The sequence below is a fragment of the Triticum aestivum genome, chromosome 1B, assembly GCF_018294505.1.
Source record: "Triticum aestivum cultivar Chinese Spring chromosome 1B, IWGSC CS RefSeq v2.1, whole genome shotgun sequence".
NCBI lineage: Eukaryota > Viridiplantae > Streptophyta > Magnoliopsida > Poales > Poaceae > Triticum > Triticum aestivum.
In genome coordinates this window covers 524,688,450-524,706,145 of record NC_057795.1, presented here as the reverse complement: position 1 = coordinate 524,706,145, position 17,696 = coordinate 524,688,450, and positions in this window count along the sequence as shown.

Here is a 17,696-nt window from a genome sequence, read left to right as displayed (position 1 = left end):
CAAAATCCGGGAACATAACACCAATATGACGGAAACTAGGGCGGCAAGAGTGGAACAAAACACCAGGCATAAGGCCGAGCCTTCCACCCTTTACCAAGTATATAGATGCATTAATTTAATAAGATATATTGTGATATCCCAACAAGTAAACATGTTACAACAAGGAACAACATCTTCATGTTCCAACAAGGAACAAACTTCAATCTTCACCTGCAACTAACAACGCTATAAGAGGGGCTGAGCAAAGCGGTAACATAGCCAATCAACGGTTTGCTAGGACATGGTGGGTTAGAGGCTTGGTTCAACAATATGGGAGGCATGACAAGCAAGTGGTAGGTATCGCAGCATAGGCAAGCAAAAGAGCGAGCAACTAAGCAAGCAAAGATAGAAGTGATTTCGAGGGTATGGTCATCTTGCCTGAGATCCCGCAAGGAAGAAGAACGAGTCCATGAAGAAGACAAACGGCCGTAGACGAACGAATCCTCACAACTCCGGAACGAAACCGAAGCTAACGTGAGAAGCAACCCGGAAAGAAACAAACAACATAGTAAACACACAAGCATAAACAAGTCATGATGCACAAACGAGTATGATGCATGTCCGGTTTAATGAGGCATGGCATGGCAAAGTGCACAAGCAGTTCTACAAATTAAGTGGAGATCAATATGCAACGAGTTGCATATTGACGAAACACCACAACAAGTTATTTAGTTTGATCTCGTTTATGTACCCCAACAATATTAAATGTTGATTAACATGGCAAGAGGTGAAGCACAACGAAACTACCTATCTAGGCAAGTTTAAATGAGGCCGGAAGTAACGAACAACAATTCCGGTAAATCCCCATAGCATATTTTAGATTTGGTACTGTTCTGCCCTAAACAATATTTTAGAGTTGTTAAACATGCAAGATGAGTGCACCATGTTAAACTAGACATTTTTCTACCCCATTTACATATAAAGTTTATTAAAATCGGAGTTACGGTTATTTAGTTATGAAATAAAGCATTTTAGCATGGTATATTAGCAAATTAAAATAAACAGCAAGTTAAACATTTTAAACATGGATGAAAATGGCATATTCTTAAACTACACAATTTTCTGAGCATTTTACATATATAAAACATTTTAATCCGATGCACGGTTGTGAAGTTATTAATGCATGAAGTTTAGGGTTTTTTTTGTAAAAACAACAAATCACTGGATTAATAGGAAAATTCGTTCGCAGGGAAAAAAAACACATCGGGCCAAAACTGGCTGACCCAACAGAGAGGAGGAGCTGTGGGCGCTCACCCATGGGCTTCGGCCCGTTGGTGGAGGAGGCTGGCTAGGCGCGGAGGCGCGCTGGGCCACGCGATCTGGCACGGGAGGCCGGCTGGGGGCGCAACCGGGCCTTGGAGCCCACCTGGCGGTCGCTTGCGGGCGAGGCGCAGTCAACGCGGGCGTCGACCTGCTGCTGCTCGATCTGAACAAACAGGAGGGAGCTCGCGCAGGGGAAGCAGAGCTCGACTGCGCTCGGTGCAGTTCGTGAAGACGACAGCGGCGCGGGACGACGAGGGGCTCGAGTCGACGGAGCTAGTAGCAGGCACGGCGGCGCTGAGGACTCCGGCGCGGTCAACGGCGAGGAGGGGAGACTGGGTGAAGAGGTGGAGCGGGCAATGGCAGGAGGGACTTGGCGGGGCGGCGGAGAGTGCGCAGGGACTTGGGACTCCGGCAGCTTGGCGCGGGGCTGGAGCGGCAAGCGGACGACCCCGACGAGCTCCACGGCCACGGCGGACGACGGAACTGGACGCGAGCGGAGGCGTGCTGGAACGAGCGAGTCCCTGCTCGACGAAGAGGAAGCGGAGGCCGGCGCGACGAGAAGCAGGGGACGCAGCGGCAGCCTGGTGCGACTGGGACTCCGGTGAAGGGCTGCGCGACGGGGAGGAGGTCGTGGCGGAGCGGTTCCCGGTGAGAGGGAGCAGCGGCTGCTGATGTTGTCTGAAGAAAGAAAGAGAGAGAGATTCAGAGAGGGGACATAAGAGGTAGTCAGAGAGAGAGAAACGGGAGGAAGGGCGCTGCGTTGAACTCATCTGTTGCGGCTTGCTCGGGGACAGAAGGACGGGCGCCACAGGAGGAGTTGGATGCTCGGGGTTGCTGGAGGTTGGCGCTCGAACGAGGGGCTCTTGGCTCGAGGGCGACGAGGAGAGCGAGGAGGGTTGGATCGAGGGGAGGCCTCGGGCAGGTGGTTGGATTGGCAGGGGAGATCGAGCGGGGAGGAGGAGGCGCTCGATGGATTGGATCGGGCAAGATGAGGCAGGGGATCGAACGAGGAAGGAGGGCGAGGGGATCTGGAACGAGGAGGAGGGAGAGCGCTGGTTGGGTGGAGAAGGATCGGGAGGGGATCCCGAGAGGGTTTTGGTCGGGTGGCGGCGGAGGGAATGGAAGGATGGGACAGGCCTCCAAGGATCTAGGGTTAGACTAGTTATATAGCGGTTAGGTTAGGTTAGGGGCTATCTGGTCCGTCCGATCGTAATCGGGCGGTCGAGAAAAATATAGGTTAGGAAGTCCAATTAAGAAAACGGAGATATTTTGTAGATGTTTGGGGATGATCCGAACACAGCGGTAACGACTGTCCGAGTCGGGTCCGGGACAGCTTTAGGGCGCTCACGTGAGGGGTTCGATGCACTGTGCAGAGAGGGTTTCGGGCCGCGCAATCGCATCGGGCAACTCCGGAAGCGAAGAGGGGAAGGAGGATGGACTAGGTGGGCTGTGCAGACGGTCTCGAGCTGAGAGAAGAGAAGAGAGGGAGGCCCGGCGACTGTTTCCGGAGACCGAAAACGTCCGACGTTAGACCGGCTACTATTGCCGCTATATTTATCCGTTGGGACGTCAGACGGACTCCGAATGCGATGAAACTTGGCAGGCGGTCTACTGACAACAAAACGACACCGCATGCCAACTTTCAACCCATTCCGAGAACATTTCCCGGCCACTTAAAATACTATCTTGGACATGCCGCGGGCGTGTGCAAGTGTGGTTGGGCTCAGAACGGACAACGGAAGGAACGAGGAGACCGGGACGGATGCAAGTTTTGAAAACATGATGATGCAATGCACATGATGACATGATGCAATGCAAATGATGCAAGGATGAATGCAACAAATAAAACAAATCACACGACGAAACTCGGAATAGCTGGAAGTCTTCTGGAGCGTCGGTCTTGGGGCGTTACAAAGAACTATCAATCTAGTTGGCCAAACCAAACGGATAATTCGAAGAGACTTGCAAAGATAACCAAACATACATAAAAGAATTCAGAGAAGATTCAAATATTATTCATAGATAAGCTGGATCATAAACCCACAATTCATCGGTCTCAACAAACACACCGCAAAAAGAAGATTACATCGAATAGATCTCCACGAGAGAGGGGGGGAACATTGTATTGAGATCCAAAAAGAGAGAAGAAGCCATCTAGCTACTAGCTATGGACCCGAAGGTCTGAAGTAAACTACTCACACTTCATCGGAGGGGCTATGGTGTTGATGTAGAAGCCTTTCGTGGTTGATGCCCCCTCAGGTGGAGCTCCGGAACAGGCCCCAAGATGGGATCTCGTGGATAGAGGAAGTTGCGGCGGTGGAATTAGGTTTTTGGCTCCCCTTCTGATCGTTTGGGGGTACGTAGGTATATATAGGAGGAAGGAGTACGTCGCTGGAGCAACAGGGGGCCCACGAGGTAGGGGGTGCGCCCTAGGGGGGGGGCTACCCTCGTGACCGCCTCTGTTACTTCTTGGAGTAGGGTCCAAGTCTCCTGGATCACGTTCGGTGAGAAAATCACGTTTCCGAAGGTTTCATTCCGTTTGGACTCCGTTTGATATTCCGTTTCTTCGAAACACTGAAATAGGCAAAAAACAGCAATTCTGGGCTGGGCCTCCGGTTAATAGGTTAGTCCCAAAAATAATATAAAAGTGGAAAATAAAGCCCAATATAGTCCAAAATAGTAGATAAAGTAGCATGGAGCAATCAAAAATTATAGATACGTTGGAGATGTATCACTCCCTCCTCATCATGGAGAGCGCCGGGATGATGAAGATGGCCACCAGTGATGGATCCCCCCTCCGGCAGGGTGCCGGAACAAGGCCCGATTGGTTTTTGGTGGCTACAGAGGCTTGCGGCGGCGTAACTCCCGATCTATGTTATTTTCTGGAGGTTTCAGTATTTATAGGAATTTTTGGCGTAGGTCTCACGTCAGGGGGGGTCTCCGGGCTGTCCACGAGACAGGGGGGACTCTTCTGGCCCAACTCTTTCACCCCAGGGGCTTCTTTTGGTCAATAAAAAATCATCAAAAATTGGCACGTCAATTGGACTCTATTTGGTATTCCTTTTCTGTAAAACTCAAAAACAAGGAGAAAACAGAAACTGGCATTGGGCTCTAGGTTAGTCCCAAAAATCATATAAAATAGCATATAAATGCATATAAAACATCCTAGATGGATAATATAATAGCATGGAACAATAAAAAATTATAGATACGTTGGAGACGTATCAGGTTACATATGGTCGGTTACCATCAGGAGATAAACATGCCATCACCATGATCTTGACTTGGAGGATACACCAAGGCTTTGGAGGTTTCCTGCCCCAACACGAAGTCACCTATAGCTCGGCCTTCCAGCAAGAGATCTAGAGCGGCCCACTAGTATGGCCCACGAGAGATTGACCGTCAACCCGAGGACCCCTTAGTCCAGGACACCCTCAGTAGCCCCCGAACTGGTCTTTGAAGCCGAGGTATGCGCGGGAGTCATCAGTTTTGTGAACCTATTCCTTCCTTCCATGGTACTTGCACCAGGCATGTAATTATTTTAGCCAAACCTTTGAGGGATGTCTGGCCAATTCCGTTCATGTGTTGTCCAGATTATGTCCTAATTTCTGAATTGTATGATTCACTTAGCCTCGAAGGCTAGCTGCTCAAGTGTGAACAGTGCCTTCACCTAACAACTTTTTGCAAAAGGTCGCCGCCAACCATAACCACCGACCAGTTATGAAAACTCGATTCAAAATTGGAGGCAGTCTCTCCAATGGCACGGACCATCAATATGGAGATCGTGCCCCGTTTTTTAAGGGATATGATCAATTATTTGGGTTATCCCATGCGCATAATGGCACGGTTACACCGGGAAGCGACAAGGTCTGCGACGCAGTAAAGGGACCTTTGGGCTTATAGTAGCTTATAAAGGGGAGCGACCACCAATCTCTCCATACGCTTTCCCTTCCTCTGCCGCCATTGCCTTCCCAATCTCCTGAGCTCCAGCACCCAGATAAATTCTTCCTCCAAAAAACTTCTGAGCCATTTCCTAAATCCAGCCATGGCTGGATCCAGCTCAAAGGGCAAGTGGGAGGCCTCCTGTGTCACTGAAGATGACATCCAAGAGCTGAAGAGCGCGTGCTACCTTCCGGCCGACGTCGCCCACCGCATCCCAGAGGAGGGCCAGGTTGTCCCCACGCCCAGGCCAGGTGAGAGGGTGGTGTTCCTTCCCCGCTTTATCCGGGGACTGGTCTTTCGTCTCCACCCTTTCGTCAGGGGTCTCATGTTCTTCTATGGGCTAGACTTCCATGACCTTGACCCGAACTCTTTCTTGCACATCTCGGCTTTCATCATCATTTGTGAAGCCTTTCTTCGAATCCGGGCACACTTCGGCCTATGGCTGAAGGTTTTCAATGTCAAGCCAAAGATCGTGAATAGCTAGCAAGGGAACTTTGGGGGGCGATGATCAGCAAACTCCCCCGAGTTGAGTGGCCGGAAGGCACCTTATAGATACCGTCAAGATCTAGTAAAAGGAGTGGTTTTATATCACAGAGTCGTGTGGTGCGCACTGGGCGGCAATCCCCACTTTCTGATCTGGCCCCCCTACAAGTCTGGTCTCATGGACCAAGAAGGGTCTCGACTGGGGGTCGCCTATGGATGTGTTGTCACTATAGAAGCGCATCTCCCATATGATAAAGAAGAAGGTCAAATTGACCAATCTTGTTCAGATCATGCTTTGACGCCGCCTTCTACCCTTTAAAGACCGGGTTGTCCCCATGTTGTCTTACAAGCCCGAAGACTTGCCGCTGTGCTCCACTTCTACCACACCACCCACGCCAGGAAGGTGTTGTTCAAGCCCCAAAAGGAATGGATGGCCAAGGAAGAAGACATCGGCCTCGATGACGTAACCCCACCACGGGAGGTATAACAATTTTCACTCTTATCTTTCGATTTTGTTCCTTTTTGATAGAGCTCCTAATGTTGGGAAACGTAGCATGCAATTTCAAAAAAATTCCTACGCTCATGCAAGATCTATCTAGGAGATGAATAGCAATGAGAGGGGGAGAGTGTGTCCACGTACCCTCATAGACCAAAAGCGGAAGCGTTTACTTAACGCGGTTGATGTTGTCGAACGTCTTCTTGTTCCCACCAATCGAGTGCCGAACGTATGGCACATCCGAGTTCTGCACATGTTCAGCACAATGATGTCCCTCGAGCTCTTGATACAGCAAAGGGTCGAGGAAGTAGATGAGTTCCGTCAGCACGAAGGCGTGGTGACGGAGATGGTGATGTGATCCGCGCAAGGCTTCGCCTAAGCACCGCGAGAATATGACTGGAGGCATAAACTGTGGAGGGGGGGTGCCACACATGGCGTGAGCAATTGGTGTGTCCTCTAGGGGCGCCCTCGTATATAAAGGAGGTAGGGAGAGGAGGCCGGCCCTAGGCGCGCCCCAAGTGGGAGGAGTCCCGCTTGGGCTGCTAGTAGGATTCGGCCCCCTTCCTTTTATCGGAGGGGGAAAGGGAGGAGGAGTGGGAGAAGGAGAAGGAAAGGGGGGCGCCACCCCATCCCCTAGTCCAATTCGGACTCCTCACTTGGGAGGGGGGCGCCACACCTACGTGGGCTGGTTTGCCTCCCTCTATGGCCCATATGGCCCATATCTTTCCTCGGGGGTTCCAGTAACCCCTCCGGTACTCCGATATGTACCTGATACATTCCGGAACCCTTTCGGTGTCTGAATACTACCTTACAATATATTAATCTTTACCTCTCGACCATTTCGAGACTCGTCTTCATGTCCGTGATCTCATCCGGGACTCCGAACAACCTTAGGTGTACCCAATTGTTTCCTTATGGTATCCTATGAAGATGCACTTGTACAATTTGGGTTCGATCTTCAGGCTGAAGCCTTTTGACATAAGCATCACATCCCCAAACTTTAAGAAACGACAGCTTAGGTTTGTTGCCAAACCACAGTTCATACGGTGTCGTCTCAATGGATTTTGACGGTGCCCTGTTTAACGTGAATGCAACTGTCTCTAATGCATAACCCCAAAATTATAGTGGTAAATTGGTAAGAGACATCATACATCGCACCATATCTAATAAAGTGCGATTATGATGTTCGGACACACCATTACGCTATGGTGTTCCAGGTGACGTGAGTTGTGAAACTATTTCACATTGTTTTAAATGAAGGCCAAACTCATAACTCAAATATTCACCTCCACGATCAGATAGTAGAAAGTTTATTTTCTTGTTACGATGATTCTCCACGTCACTCTGAAATTCTTTGAACTTTTCAAATGTTTCAGACTTGTGTTTCATTAAGTAGATATACGCATATCTGCTCAAATCATCTGTGAAGGTCAGAAAATAACGATACCCGCCCCGAGCCTCAACACTCATTGGTCCGCATACATCGATATGTATTATTTCCAATAAGTCATTAGCTCGTTCCATTGTTTCGGAGAACGGAGTTTTAGTCATCTTGCCCATAAGGCACGGTTCGCAAGTATCAAATGATTCACAATCAAGTGATTCCAAAAGTCCATCTTTATGGAGTTTCTTCATGCACTTTACACGGATATGACCCAAACGGCAGTGCCACAAATAAGTTGCACTATCATTATCAACTTTGCATCTTTTGCCATCAATATTATGAATATGTGTATCACCACGATCAAGATTCAATAGAAATAGACCACTCTTCAAGGGTGCATGACCATAAAAGATATTACTCATATAAATAGAACAACCATTATTCTCTGATTTAAATGAATGACCATCTCGCACTAAACAAGATCCAGATATAATGTTCATGCTCAACGCTGGCACCAAATAACAATTATTCAGGTCTAAAACTAATCCCGAAGGTAGATGTAGAGGTAGCATGCCGACGGCAATCACACTGACCTTGGAACCATTCCCGATGCGCATCGTCACCTCGTCCTTAGCCAATCTTCGTTTTATCTGTAGTCCCTGTTTCAAGTTACAAATATGAGAAAACGAACCGGTATCAAATACCAGGCACTACTACAAGAATTAGTAAGGTACACATCAATAACATGTATATCAAATATACCTTTGTTCACTTTGCCATCCTTCTTATCCACCAAATACTTGGGGTAGTTCCGCTTCCAGTGACCAGTCCCTTCGTAGTAGAAGCAATTAGTTTCAAGCTTGGGTCCAGCTTTGGTTTTCTTCTCGGGAGTGAGAACTTGCTTGCCATTCTTCTTGAAGTTCCCCTTCTTACCCTTGCTTTTATTCTTGAAACTAGTAGTCTTGTTAACCATCAACACTTGATGCTCCTTCTTGATTTCTACCTCTGCAGCCTTTAGCATTGCGAAGAGCTCGGGATAGTCTTTTCCATCCCTTGCATATTGTAGTTCATCACGAAGCCTTTGTAGCTTGGTGGCAGTGATTGAAGAACTCTGTCAATGACACAATCATCTGGAAGATTAACTCCCAGCTGAGTGAAGTGATTGTGGTACCCAGACATTCTGAGCATGTGCTAACTAACAGAACTGTTCTCCTCCATCTTGCAGCTATAGAACTTGTTGGAGACTTCATATCTCTCAACTCGGGCATTTGCTTGAAATATTAACTTCAACTCCTGGAACAAATCATATGGTCCATGACGTTCAAAACGTCTTTGAAGTCCCGATTCTAAGCCGTAAAGCATGGCACGCTAAACTAATGAGTAGTCCTCGGATCGAGCTTGCCAGACGTTCATAATGTCAGCTTCTGCTCCTGCAGCAGGCCTTTCACCCAATGGTGCATCAAGGACATAATTCTTCTGTAGCAATGAGGATAATCCTCAAGTTACGGACCCAGTCCGTGTAGCTGCTACCATCATCTTTCAACTTAGCTTTCTCTAGGAACGCATTAAAATTCAATGGAACATTAGCACGGGCCATTGATCTACAACATAGATATGCAAAAACTATCAGGACTAAGTTCATGATAAATTAAGTTCAATTAATAAAATTACTTAAGAACTCCCACTTAGATAGACATCCCTCAAGTCATATAAATGATACGTGATCCAAATCAACTAAACCATGTCCGATCATCACGTGAGATGGAGTAGTCATCAATTGTGAACATCTCTATGTTAATCATATCCACTATATGACTCACGTTCGACCTTTCGGCCTCCAGTGTTTCGAGGCCATGTCTATACATGCTAGGCTCGTCAAGTTTAACCTGAATATTCCGCATGTGCAAAACTGGCTTGCACCCATTGTATTTGAACATAGAGATTATCACACCCAATCGTCACATGGTGTTTTAGCAAGAAGAACACTCGCAATGGTGCATACTCAGGGAGAACACTTATACCTTGAAATTTAGTTAAGGGATCATCTTATAATGCTACCGTCGTACTAAACAAAATAAGATGCAAAAAGATAAACATCACATATAATCAAAGTAGCGTAAGTATTTCCCTCAGTTTTTGAGAACCAAGGTATCAATCCAGTAGGAGGCTCCACGCAAGTCCCTCGTACCTACACAAACACACAAGAACCTCGCAACCAACGCGATAAAGGGGTTGTCAATCCCTTCACAGTAACTTGCAAAAGTGAGATCTGGTAGAGATAATAAGATACGATAAATATTTTTGGTATTTTTATGATATAGATTAAAAAGTAAAGATTGCAAATAAAGATAAATCGGAAACTTATATGATAAAAGATAGACCCGGGGGCCATAGGTTTCACTAGTGGTTTCTCTCAAGATAGCATAAGTATTACGGTGGGTGAACAAATTACTGTCGAGCAATTGATAGAAAAGTGCATAGTTATGAGAATATCTAGGCATGATCATGTATATAGACATCACGTCCGCGACAAGTAGACCGAAACCATTCTGCATCTCCTACTATTACTCCACACATCGACCGCTATCCAGCATGCATCTAGAGTATTAAGTTCATAAGAACAGAGTAACGAATTAGGCAAGATGACATGATGTAGAGGGATAAACTCAAGCAATATGATATAAACCCCATCTTTTTATCCTCGATGGCAACAATACAATACGTGCCTTGCTGCCCCTGCTGTCACTGGGAAAGGACCACCGCAAGATTGAACCCAAAGCTAAGCACTTATCCCATTGCAAGAAAGATCAATCTAGCACTACAAAAAATACACTTCCATGATGATACGTGTTTGTCACAGTAGGTCGCGTTTTTTGTCATGCATGTACATCGATGACGTTTTTATGACAGAATCAAGATGGCATACCTGTGCTGTCGTAGAAGTGTTCCATGACATTACCAAAATTATCATCACGGAAGTGTCCACTTCCATGACGATAAATCGCACATCACAGAAGTGCTTTCGTCAAGGGTGACCGACACGTGGCATCCACCGTAATGGAACTCTGTTAAGCTATCGGGTCGGGTTTTGGATCTGATAACCCGTTAACAGCCCCGACCAATGGGGATTTTCCACGTGTAAAATCATCATTGGCTGGAAGAAACACGTGTTGGCTCATCGTTGGGACAGATGTCATCCACTCATTGGACAGAAGGCGCCTATGATACGTCGACATGTGGCACGGCCCAATAGAGGCCCATTCCTGTGAAAAGGCCGGCTTGTTTGACTTGGTCAAAAGGTGGTGGGCCGGCCCATGGAAAGCCTGTTAACGGCCTATTCGCATATAGCCCATTTACAACCCGCTAACCCAAGGCCCGTTACGCCCTATCCGAATTAGGCCCAGTAGCGTCATCTGGGCCATCCAATATGATTCCAACCCGTTTTCACTTCTGGCCCATGTATGGCCCATGGCGTCTTTCAGCCCATATGAGGCCCTTTGTAACTCTTGGCCCATTAACGGCCCGTGGTGAAACTGGCCCGCAGTGAACAGTGTATCTCTTTATACCCATTAACGGCCCGTGGTGAAACTGGCCCGTAATGAACAGTGTATCACTTTATACCCATTAACGGCCTGTTATTCCGTTGGGCCGTTTCAGCCCATGTTATCTTTCGGCCTTCTCAGAGCCCATTTACTCTTGGGCTCATTTCCAGCATTCGTTTACTTACGGCCCGTTACTGTCATTTTCTGCTTGTGGGCTAAATTCAGCCCGAGGTTACAGTCGGCCCGTTTTGTGGCCCGTTAATACGTTGTGTCATTTTCATAGCGTCATCAAATACGATCGACTAACGACGGCCCGTTATGGTCGGCCCATGAACAGACGATTCCAACTCTAGCCCGTTTACAGCCATAATGTGGTCTGTTATTGGCCCACGTTTGGCCAACCGATCATACAGCCCGTACAAGGCCCATTGATGATACAGCCCGTAGAAGGCCCATTGTGTCTACGACACGTAGAAGGCCCATTGTTTCTACGGCCCGTAGGAGGTAAATGGTAACTACAGTAAATATGTAGCCCATGGTTATTGTGGCCTAGTTTTAAAAAATAGGTTATTGCGGCCACTAGCAAACCGCGGAAAAAGAACTGCACTGACTACAAGCAAAGAAATAAACAAGATAATAAGGAAATAAATAAGCAAGCAACTTATGCTAGGCTATCACGGCTATTACACATATTACATCCCTGGGCATCAAAGTTTGCCACCAGTGTAAGTATAGGGAACACAGCAGCATATAAACGCCGCAGTAGAACAAGTCCAGAACTGAAACCACTTCAGAAGAGCTCAAGAAACAACATCCTGGGTACCCATAATGCTGGCAAGATGCTTAGCAAGCTTATTAACTTTCTCTTGTTTGGCGCTTAAGTCCTCCAGCACTTGCTGTTGCACCAGAAAGTATGCATCTGAATTCTGCAGGGACTTCCTCAGTCCTTCGGCTTCCTGTCGCATAACATCTGATCGATGTCTTTCAACTTGAAGTTGAGACTCAAGAAGCCGAACTGATTCAGGCAACGAGTTCGAAGAGCTGGTGCCAGCAGTAGTAGCGAGTAACTCGAACACTACATAAACACAGGACTTTGGGGTTGTCTCAGAGTCTTCAATATAGTTTTTATCAGCTTTCTTGGAGACCAACAGGGATGTCTCACTATCTTGAACCTTATCTACATTACTTCCTTTACCATTGCATAACGGGGTACTCTTCTCCAATATTTTATCCGCGTTCTAAAAGATAAACAAACAAACACATCACAGGTTTACAATGTAGTATATGAAACTCATTTTGGTAAACCAGTTCAGTAGTAAGGTGGACAGGATAACATCATGAAACAAACATATATCTATGTAGTATGGTCACTGTATGGTCTATATCATTCTAGTTTATGTTGCCAAATCAAGATAGATACAGTTCGAATCATATCTATTTAAGACAAAGCAGCATAGACATAATATAAGTGTGGGAAACTACACAACAATAACAACACTTGTAATGTGCATGGCATGAGAACATAACTGTTTATTCAATTGAAACTGAAATCAACATAGAGCAAGTTACAACAGCAAACAGCCAAACACGTTGAAGAAACAAGTTTAAAACATACCTGTTGCGCCATTGGAGTTTCAATTGCATCCTTCAAATTTGAAATTAGTTGGTATGAGTAAATACAGTGATGCTAGAGCGAAGTAGTATGAACCATAGCTACTGAACCTGACCTGAGAACAATTCTTCTTCTGCTTTAAGCGTTGACTTGGGGTTCAGAGTGGTGGTCCTCATGCTTTGGGCACTGCAGTTGCCTTACTATCTGCTCGTGTTTGGGTGCTCTGTGGTGGAGACGGTGCTGTGTCAACGGGAACTAGGTGTCTATCTGCTGGGGTTGGGGTTAGAAGGGGTGTAGCTGGTTCTCTGTCCAACTGGGTAGGGGTACAATCTGCATGAGTGTGGGTTATGTGTGGTGGGGCTGGTTCTTGGGCAAGTACAACCATGGTTCTATCTGCATCGACAGGTAGCACGATCTTTTTTGAAGACCGTGTTTTTACTCCCACAGATACTGCCATCACTCCCTCCAATTGAAATGGCTGATAAACAAGAAAAGTAATTGAGTGTACAGACATTGTAAGATAGACAGGTGCAATGGACAGTAGGGAAGAAAACAGGGCATGAAATAATTCACATTTATGCTGTCTAACCAAACAGAATAGCAGGACATAATTTCACATATATGATGGCTAATTAAACAGGATAGGATGACACAATTTCACATGTATGATGGCTAACTAAACAGGATAGAATGACATACTTCAAAATATGATGACTATGTAAACAGGATGACATGATATAACTATACGATGTGTCTATTAAAGTGGTTGGCATGCCATAAATCACAAACATGCCGTCGATGGAAACATGATGGCATGATATAATTCACGGATAGAATGACATAATTTAAAATATGATGACTATGTAAACACAGGATGAGATGATATAACTAAATTATGTCTTTAGAAAATGGGCTGGCATGCCATAATTCAGATACATGTTGTCTATGTAAACATCATGGCATGACATAATTCAAATATATGATTTATATACTAAGGAAGTGAGAAGAGGGCAATAGCATATATGATGTGTCAACTAAGGAGATGGCATTCAATATTGTGTATATGATGTAAAAACTAAGGATTGCAATACAACATATGCATGATATGAGTAATATAACCATGCCAAGTTTGAGCATACACCTCAGGGGGGTAATAGGACTGGTCATCTGCCTCTGAATCCTCCTCTGAAGAGCTATCTGTAACCAGCAAGATATCTGCTTCAGCAGGTAGCATTGTCTGCTCTGAAGACCTTGTTTTCACTCCAGATTTCTCCATCACCAATTCAAATGGCTGATGCACAGGAAGAACAGTTGAATATACAAACATTGTTGAAAAAAGCAATGAGAAATACAAAAAGGACGACATGATATAATTCACATATATGACGCTTGCCTAAACAGCATGGCATTGCATAATTCACATACATAATACCTTCAACAAGATAACATTGCATAATTCACATATATAATGTCTTGCAACAAGATGGCATTGCATAATTCACATATATGGTAATTAGACACTAAACAGGTGGCATTCACACAAAGCATGCCTAACTAAGCAAATGACATAGCAATGTAAGATACCATACACACGATATGAGCAACATAACCCTGCCAAGTTAGAGCATGCACCTCGGGGGGGGGGGAATATGACTGGTCATCTGTCTCTGAATCCTCCTCCGAGGAGCTATCAGCAACCATCAAGACATGTGCTTCGTCAGATAGCATTGTCTGCTCTGAAGACCTTGTTTCCACTCCAGATTTTTCCATGACCGTGCCGAATAGCTAATGCACAGGAAGAGTAATTGAATGTACTAAAATTGTTGACAAATTTAACACGTAATAAAAAATGATGGTATGATATAATTCACATATAAGATGACTGGCTAACCAGGGTGGCATTGCAAAATTCACATATATGATGCCTGGCTAAACAAGATTGCATTGCATGATTCACATATACGATAAAGAAACTAAACAGATGGCATTGACACAAAGCATGTCTAAACTAAGCAGACGACATCTTTAATGTATACAGTAAGCAATGCAAGGCACCATATGCATGATATTGCCAACATCAACATGCCAAGTTAGAGCGAAGACCTCATGGGGTAAATAGGAGTGGTATTCTCCTTCTGAATCCCCCTCAGAACAGTTATCTTCCTCTTGATTACGATCCGAAATGGGTGGAGGGGGGCTGCCTTTGCGCCCACCATGGAACAACGTCTGCATGAAATTTTATTGCCACGCAAGGCTCGTCTCTTTTGATCTACATGATCAGTTCCATTGTGTACAATAACTAGCATGCATAGGAATAAAACATAGTGAGATTATGTAAGGAGTGCATGCACAAATCCAGAGTGATGCTAGCAAACTGTGGATAGACCCAAAACCAATGATAGCAAGCAGATAATAGCTTTAGTTAAAACATACAGATAATGGCTCCTTTAATGTTTGTTTGCACCCAACATGAAACTCATAGTAGACACCGGAGATTAACCAGATAGTAGGCAGATAGTACTGATTGTTGCCCCAATATGTACCCCACAACCATTTAAAAAACTCAAGTTGCAGCATTAGTTTGGACCTGACTCAGAGTCTAATAGGTGAACACGATGATAATGTAGCATGTCATCATATTAAGCGGCACATAACGTAAGCAGACACGGAAGAGTGCGACCTCTCTTGCGGACTCGTGTAGTCCTCAAGGTCATCTGCTCAGTTGATGATGGTAATGCAGTTGTCGTGGCTGCCGACGGCGGGGAAGAAGATCTGAGGCGGCGAAAGACAGTCTGGAGAGCGGATCCCTACCATGGTGAACCCTTCCATCGTTGGAGCAGCTGAGCTGGGGTGGAACACAGCGCCGCAAGAGTAGGACAAACCACACAAGGTTTTCTTTGACGCATATCTGTAACAGAAGTAATTGAGTAAGGGCTTGTTTGAATTTGAGGATTCTAACAATGCAGGGATAGGAAATAGACAGGAATAGGATAAAAATGCACGTGCAAAATAGAGAATTTAAAAACACAAGATTTCTGCCAATCTAGGTGTTTGATTCACAACAACTGGAAGATCACAGGATGCAAAAAAGCATGGTGAGATTAAGTCAAACCACAAGAAAATGTACGGTTATAATGCTATTATGCTACTATCTCTTAGTCTTGTGCTTGATGAATAGGAATATGAAAATGAGGACAAGTGGAAATTAGAATTCCTACGGTTTTTCTTTCAAGGAGACACTAAAGGAACAAATCCTACAGTTTTCCTTTGATCCATTCCTTTGCACCAAATTCATGAAAAGTAGTACCATAGGAAACTTTTCAATTCCTATGTTTTTCATCCACTTTTCCTTTCAAGCACTGGCGATTCTAGTAGGAAGGCTTGAGCAAGGAAAATCCCCCCCAAAAAAAATGTTTTTGTGCTACTTCTATTACTTTGGACCCAGGCCACTGCCATACACTACAAAAAAAGACACATCCGTGACATTTTGGGCCGAACGAAATTTTTTTCTGTCATACATATGACACTTCTATGACGATAATTGTGACAAAACCCAGTATCATCATAGATGTGGTGGGCTCCTACTTCTATGACAAAAAATCATGACAGAAAATGGGCTTTTCTTCCTGGGCGGGCCGGAGATGCAGCTGCATGACATTCTTTGGGCCGTCCATGACGGAAAAAACCGTGGTAGAAGCGAGGGGGAGGAAAATTTCGGGGAGTTGCCGGTTACGGTGGGAGGTCGGGGGCCGAGCGATGCGCGTTTCTCTCGTACGTACGCGCGTGTGTGTGCGAGGCGTTGGCTCTAACTGAAGCCGAGCGAGGCGTTGGGCTCTAACTGAACCCGAGCGATTGCACTGCAGGCTACGCATTACTGAACCCGAGCGATCGATCCATGGCTGTTAACTGAACCCGATGGAGCGATTCCTTCGCTACTACTGCTAACTGAAGCCGATCGATTGGATGAACAGTGAGCGTTGCGGGGGGGTTTGGATGAACAGTGAGCGGTGGCGTTGCCTCTGGATGAATAGGAACCCGTGGTGTGGAGGGCTGGATGAACAGTAGACAGTGGAGGGGTGGCCATGGAGGGGTGGTTGAACAGGACCCCGTGGTGTGGAGGGCTGGATGAACAGTAGACGGTGGAGGGGTGCCCGTGGAAGGGTGGTTGAACAGTAGCCGGTGGAGTAGTGCACGGTGGAGGCTGGATGAACAGGAGCCCGTGGAGGCTGGAGGAGGTCGACGGTAGCCCGTGGAGGCTGGAGGAGGTCGACGGTGGAGATAAACAGTATCCCGTGGAGTCCTGTTTTGCGGTACGCCACACCCCTCCCCCTTGTTTCGACCGTAGCGCTCCAACACAAGTCTGTTTTGTCTGTTTTGCGGTACGCCACACCCCTCCCGATCCACAGGACCCCCGTTTTGACCGTAGGAGGTCCGTTTCCTCCGTTTTGCGGTACGCCACACCCCTCCCGATCAACAGGACCCCTGTTTCGACCGTAGGAGGTCCGTTTCCTCCGTTTTGCGGTACGCCAGGCCCCTCCCGATCAACAGGACCCCCGTTTCGACCGTAGGAGGTCCGTTTCCTCCGTTTTACGGTATGCGCGACTAGGCATTCGAGACCCCGCCCGTATGTACACATACATGACCGTATTTTCTTTCGTGCACCCTGGCCGCTGTATGTACGTGTACATGCTACGTGCGCGCCTCTACTATGACACGTGCGCGCCTCTACTACGACATGTGCGCGCCTCTACATCGACCAGTATGTACGTACACGTTTGCGACCAGGATGACAACGCTACGTACGCTTCGACCAGGTGGGTCCCGACTGTTAGGCACTTCCTTGCCTGCAAAGATGTAGCTGGTGGGTCCCAACAGTCAGGGGGGCGAATCTTTTTTTTTGCCCGGACGCACTTCCTTACGTGCGGTGTAGCTGCT